Raw genomic sequence first — 7,716 nt, forward strand, 5'->3', positions numbered from 1 at the left:
GTTTTACAAATTTCAAGGGTTTCCCTGTTACAGGATATGTTAATCGATGTCCAATACACTATTTCAAGTCTTTAAAATCAATGAATCTATTAAGACACTCATGAAGGAAAAGAAATAGAAATAAGAGTTGAAAGAAAATCTTCCAGGAACTGAAAATCACCACTTCAATGAATTTGAAATGACGAATCTGATTGTTTTACAAATTTCAAGGGTTTCCCTGTTACAGGATATGTTAATCGATGTCCAATACACTGTTTCAAGTCTTTAAAATCAAGGAATCTATTAAGACACTCATGAAGGAAAAGAAATAGAAATAAGAGTTGATAGAAAATCTTCCAGGAAGTGAAAACACAACTTCAATGAATTTGAATTGACGATATAAATTGTTTTACAAATTTCAAGGGTTTCCCTGTTACAGGATATGTTAATTCGATGTCCAATACACTATTTAAAGTCTTTAAAATCAATGAATCTATTAAGACACTCATGAAGGAAAAGAAATAGAAATAAGAGTTTAAAGAAAATCTTCCAGGAAGTGAAAACAAAGCTTCAACGAATTTGAAATGACGATATAAATTGTTTTACAAGTTTAAACAAATTTCTTGTTACACGATATGTTAATTTGATGTCCAATACACTATTTAAAGTCTTTAAAATCAATGAATCTATTAAGACACTCATGAAGGAAAAAAAATAGAAACAAGGGTTGAAAGAATATCTTCCAGGAACTGAAAATCACCACTTCAATGAATTTGAAATGACGATTCTGATTGTTTTACAAATTTCAAGGGTTTCCCTGTTACAGGATATGTTAATCGATGTCCAATACACTATTTCAAGTCTTTAAAATCAAGGAATCTATTAAGACACTCATGAAGGAAAAGAAATAGAAATAAGAGTTGATAGAAAATCTTCCAGGAAGTGAAAACACAACTTCAATGAATTTGAATTGACGATATAAATTGTTTTACAAATTTCAAGGGTTTCCCTGTTACAGGATATGTTAATCGATGTCCAATACACTATTTAAAGTCTTTAAAATCAATGAATCTATTAAGACACTCATGAAGGAAAAGAAATAGAAATAAGAGTTTAAAGAAAATCTTCCAGGAAGTGAAAACACAACTTCAATGAATTTGAATTGACGATATAAATTGTTTTACAAATTTCAAGGGTTTCCCTGTTACAGGATATGTTAATTCGATGTCCAATACACTATTTAAAGTCTTTAAAATCAATGAATCTATTAAGACACTCATGAAGGAAAAGAAATAGAAATAAGAGTTTAAAGAAAATCTTCCAGGAAGTGAAAACAAAGCTTCAACGAATTTGAAATGACGATATAAATTGTTTTACAAGTTTAAACAAATTTCTTGTTACACGATATGTTAATTCGATGTCCAATACACTATTTAAAGTCTTTAAAATCAATGAATCTATTAAGACACTCATGAAGGAAAAAAAATAGAAACAAGTGTTGAAAGAATATCTTCCAGGAACTGAAAATCACCACTTCAATGAATTTGAAATGACGATTCTGATTGTTTTACAAATTTTAAGGGTTTCCCTGTTACAGGATATGTTAATCGATGTCCAATACACTATTTCAAGTCTTTAAAATCAATGAATCTATTAAGACACTCATGAAGAAAAAGAAATAGAAATAAGAGTTGATAGAAAATCTTCCAGGAAGTGAAAACACAGCTTCAACGAATTTGAAATGACGATATAAATTGTTTTACAAGTTTAAACAAATTTCTTGTTACACGATATGTTAATTCGATGTCCAATACACTATTTCAAGTCTTTAAAAATCAATGAATCTATTAAGACACTCATGAAGGAAAAGAAATAGAAATAAGGGTTGAAAGAAAATCTTCCAGGAACTGAAAATCACCACTTCAATGAATTTGAAATGACGATTCTGATTGTTTTACAAATTTCAAGGGTTTCCCTGTTACAGGATATGTTAATCGATGTCCAATACACTATTTCAAGTCTTTAAAATCAATGAATCTATTAAGACACTCATGAAGGAAAAGAAATAGAAATAAGAGTTTAAAGAAAATCTTCCAGGAAGTGAAAACAAAGCTTCAACGAATTTGAAATGACGATATAAATTGTTTTACAAGTTTAAACAAATTTCTTGTTACACGATATGTTAATCCGATGTCCAATACACTATTTAAAGTCTTTAAAATCAATGAATCTATTAAGACACTCATGAAGGAAAAAAAATAGAAACAAGGGTTGAAAGAATATCTTCAAGGAACTGAAAATCACCACTTCAATGAATTTGAAATGACGATTCTGATTGTTTTACAAATTTCAAGGGTTTCCCTGTTACAGGATATGTTAATCGATGTCCAATACACTATTTCAAGTCTTTAAAATCAATGAATCTATTAAGACACTCATGAAGGAAAAAAAATAGAAATAAGAGTTGATAGAAAATCTTCCAGGAAGTGAAAACACAACTTCAATGAATTTGAATTGACGATATAAATTGTTTTACAAATTTCAAGGGTTTCCCTGTTACAGGATATGTTAAACGATGTCCAATACACTATTTCAAGTCTTTAAAATCAATGAATCTATTAAGACACTCATGAAGGAAAAGAAATAGAAATAAGAGTTTAAAGAAAATCTTCCAGGAAGTGAAAACAAAGCTTCAACGAATTTGAAATGACGATATAAATTGTTTTACAAGTTTAAACAAATTTCTTGTTACACGATATGTTAATTCGATGTCCAATACACTATTTAAAGGCTTTAAAATCAATGAATCTATTAAGACACTCATGAAGGAAAAAAAATAGAAACAAGGGTTGAAAGAATATCTTCCAGGAACTGAAAATCACCACTTCAATGAATTTGAAATGACGATTCTGATTGTTTTACAAATTTCAAGGGTTTCCCTGTTACAGGATATGTTAATCGATGTCCAATACACTATTTCAAGTCTTTAAAATCAATGAATCTATTAAGACACTCATGAAGGAAAAGAAATAGAAATAAGAGTTGAAAGAAAATCTTCCAGGAACTGAAAATCACCACTTCAATGAATTTGAAATGACGAATCTGATTGTTTTACAAATTTCAAGGGTTTCCCTGTTACAGGATATGTTAATCGATGTCCAATACACTATTTAAAGTCTTTAAAATCAATGAATCTATTAAGACACTCATGAAGGAAAAGAAATAGAAATAAGAGTTTAAAGTAAATCTTCCAGGAAGTGAAAACAAAGCTTCAACGAATTTGAAATGACGATATAAATTGTTTTACAAGTTTAAACAAATTTCTTGTTACACGATATGTTAATTCGATGTCCAATACACTATTTAAAGTCTTTAAAATCAATGAATCTATTAAGACACTCATGAAGGAAAAGAAATAGAAATAAGGGTTGAAAGAAAATCTTCCAGGAACTGAAAATCACCACTTCAATGAATTTGAAATGACGATTCTGATTGTTTTACAAATTTCAAGGGTTTCCCTGTTACAGGATATGTTAATCGATGTCCAATACACTATTTAAAGTCTTTAAAATCAATGAATCTATTAAGACACTCATGAAGGAAAAAAAATAGAAACAAGGGTTGAAAGAATATCTTCCAGGAACTGAAAATCACCACTTCAATGAATTTGAAATGACGATTCTGATTGTTTTACAAATTTCAAGGGTTTCCCTGTTACAGGATATGTTAATCGATGTCCAATACACTATTTAAAGTCTTTAAAATCAATGAATCTATTAAGACACTCATGAAGGAAAAAAAATAGAAATAAGAGTTGATAGAAAATCTTCCAGGAAGTGAAAACACAACTTCAATGAATTTGAATTGACGATATAAATTGTTTTACAAATTTCAAGGGTTTCCCTGTTACAGGATATGTTAAACGATGTCCAATACACTATTTCAAGTCTTTAAAATCAATGAATCTATTAAGACACTCATGAAGGAAAAGAAATAGAAATAAGAGTTTAAAGAAAATCTTCCAGGAAGTGAAAACAAAGCTTCAACGAATTTGAAATGACGATATAAATTGTTTTACAAGTTTAAACAAATTTCTTGTTACACGATATGTTAATTCGATGTCCAATACACTATTTAAAGGCTTTAAAATCAATGAATCTATTAAGACACTCATGAAGGAAAAAAAATAGAAACAAGGGTTGAAAGAATATCTTCCAGGAACTGAAAATCACCACTTCAATGAATTTGAAATGACGATTCTGATTGTTTTACAAATTTCAAGGGTTTCCCTGTTACAGGATATGTTAATCGATGTCCAATACACTATTTCAAGTCTTTAAAATCAATGAATCTATTAAGACACTCATGAAGGAAAAGAAATAGAAATAAGAGTTGAAAGAAAATCTTCCAGGAACTGAAAATCACCACTTCAATGAATTTGAAATGACGAATCTGATTGTTTTACAAATTTCAAGGGTTTCCCTGTTACAGGATATGTTAATCGATGTCCAATACACTATTTAAAGTCTTTAAAATCAATGAATCTATTAAGACACTCATGAAGGAAAAGAAATAGAAATAAGAGTTTAAAGTAAATCTTCCAGGAAGTGAAAACAAAGCTTCAACGAATTTGAAATGACGATATAAATTGTTTTACAAGTTTAAACAAATTTCTTGTTACACGATATGTTAATTCGATGTCCAATACACTATTTAAAGTCTTTAAAATCAATGAATCTATTAAGACACTCATGAAGGAAAAGAAATAGAAATAAGGGTTGAAAGAAAATCTTCCAGGAACTGAAAATCACCACTTCAATGAATTTGAAATGACGATTCTGATTGTTTTACAAATTTCAAGGGTTTCCCTGTTACAGGATATGTTAATCGATGTCCAATACACTATTTAAAGTCTTTAAAATCAATGAATCTATTAAGACACTCATGAAGGAAAAAAAATAGAAACAAGGGTTGAAAGAATATCTTCCAGGAACTGAAAATCACCACTTCAATGAATTTGAAATGACGATTCTGATTGTTTTACAAATTTCAAGGGTTTCCCTGTTACAGGATATGTTAATCGATGTCCAATACACTATTTAAAGTCTTTAAAATCAATGAATCTATTAAGACACTCATGAAGGAAAAGAAATAGAAATAAGAGTTTAAAGTAAATCTTCCAGGAAGTGAAAACAAAGCTTCAACGAATTTGAAATGACGATATAAATTGTTTTACAAGTTTAAACAAATTTCTTGTTACACGATATGTTAATTCGATGTCCAATACACTATTTAAAGGCTTTAAAATCAATGAATCTATTAAGACACTCATGAAGGAAAAAAAATAGAAACAAGGGTTGAAAGAATATCTTCCAGGAACTGAAAATCACCACTTCAATGAATTTGAAATGACGATTCTGATTGTTTTACAAATTTCAAGGGTTTCCCTGTTACAGGATATGTTAATCGATGTCCAATACACTATTTAAAGTCTTTAAAATCAATGAATCTATTAAGACACTCATGAAGGAAAAGAAATAGAAATAAGAGTTGAAAGAAAATCTTCCAGGAACTGAAAATCACCACTTCAATGAATTTGAAATGACGAATCTGATTGTTTTACAAATTTCAAGGGTTTCCCTGTTACAGGATATGTTAATCGATGTCCAATACACTATTTAAAGTCTTTAAAATCAATGAATCTATTAAGACACTCATGAAGGAAAAGAAATAGAAATAAGAGTTTAAAGTAAATCTTCCAGGAAGTGAAAACAAAGCTTCAACGAATTTGAAATGACGATATAAATTGTTTTACAAGTTTAAACAAATTTCTTGTTACACGATATGTTAATTCGATGTCCAATACACTATTTAAAGTCTTTAAAATCAATGAATCTATTAAGACACTCATGAAGGAAAAGAAATAGAAATAAGGGTTGAAAGAAAATCTTCCAGGAACTGAAAATCACCACTTCAATGAATTTGAAATGACGATTCTGATTGTTTTACAAATTTCAAGGGTTTCCCTGTTACAGGATATGTTAATCGATGTCCAATACACTATTTAAAGTCTTTAAAATCAATGAATCTATTAAGACACTCATGAAGGAAAAGAAATAGAAATAAGAGTTTAAAGAAAATCTTCCAGGAAGTGAAAACAAAGCTTCAACGAATTTGAAATGACGATATAAATTGTTTTACAAGTTTAAACAAATTTCTTGTTACACGATATGTTAATTCGATGTCCAATACACTATTTAAAGTCTTTAAAATCAATGAATCTATTAAGACACTCATGAAGGAAAAAAAATAGAAACAAGGGTTGAAAGAATATCTTCAAGGAACTGAAAATCACCACTTCAATGAATTTGAAATGACGATTCTGATTGTTTTACAAATTTCAAGGGTTTCCCTGTTACAGGATATGTTAATCGATGTCCAATACACTATTTAAAGTCTTTAAAATCAATGAATCTATTAAGACACTCATGAAGGAAAAGAAATAGAAATAAGAGTTTAAAGTAAATCTTCCACCCAGATAGCACACTGCAGTCCCATAGACGCCCAAAACACGTCACTTTGAGACGTCTGGGATGTACTTGGCACATAGCAGATTCCCAAGTTTACATTCCTAGGACGTCTTTTACGTATGGCCAATGTCCGCTTCGCCGAGATCTCATAGCGGTCCTTATCCCGTCCCATTGGATGGACTTTAGACGTACTTGGGACGGAAAAAGGACCTCAAGAAGTCATTAATAATAAATCTTTTTCTGGACTCTGAATTTCGTTCCTTTTTTCTTTACACTTCTTTTTCTTATGAGTGTTTGCTGTGCCGACATTTTTTCACGAACGGTGATCCGGATATCCGGACAAATTTTATTTGTCAGAGTATGCAAAGGGTTACCAGGCACACATCATAATTCGACTGCATATAACCATCATAGTTGAAGAAATATGGAACCTGACCCGGGGATCGAACCCGGATCGTCGTGGTGAGAGGCCAGTACTATACAGATGGGCCACGAAATCATATCTGAGGTTAGAAGATAAAGCTAATAATGGAATTTTAGAATCAAACTTTGCCGCGAAAAGACAAAGACAGTTTCTCCGAAATTTTCTAAGTGTCGAGAAGGAGCCAAAAAATAAAAACGGGACGCATCAGAGACTTCTACGAGAGGGAGTAAAAAATGACGTATCCGACAAGATTAAAATGAGTAACGTGTTCAAATAAGGGCTCGCAATGGGACATCTTAGAGATTCCCCTGTGCCCCCCGCACCATCCGCACGGCTTTGGTCCCGCCTTGGGACAAGAATTCCTATCTGGGCAGGAAGTGAAAACAAAGCTTCAACGAATTTGAAATGACGATATAAATTGTTTTACAAGTTTAAACAAATTTCTTGTTACACGATATGTTAATTCGATGTCCAATACACTATTTAAAGTCTTTAAAATCAATGAATCTATTAAGACACTCATGAAGGAAAAGAAATAGAAATAAGGGTTGAAAGAAAATCTTCCAGGAACTGAAAATCACCACTTCAATGAATTTGAAATGACGATTCTGATTGTTTTACAAATTTCAAGGGTTTCCCTGTTACAGGATATGTTAATCGATGTCCAATACACTATTTAAAGTCTTTAAAATCAATGAATCTATTAAGACACTCATGAAGGAAAAGAAATAGAAATAAGAGTTTAAAGAAAATCTTCCAGGAAGTGAAAACAAAGCTTCAACG

The sequence above is a fragment of the Daphnia pulicaria genome, chromosome 1, assembly GCF_021234035.1.
Source record: "Daphnia pulicaria isolate SC F1-1A chromosome 1, SC_F0-13Bv2, whole genome shotgun sequence".
NCBI classification, from domain to species: Eukaryota; Metazoa; Arthropoda; class Branchiopoda; order Diplostraca; family Daphniidae; genus Daphnia; species Daphnia pulicaria.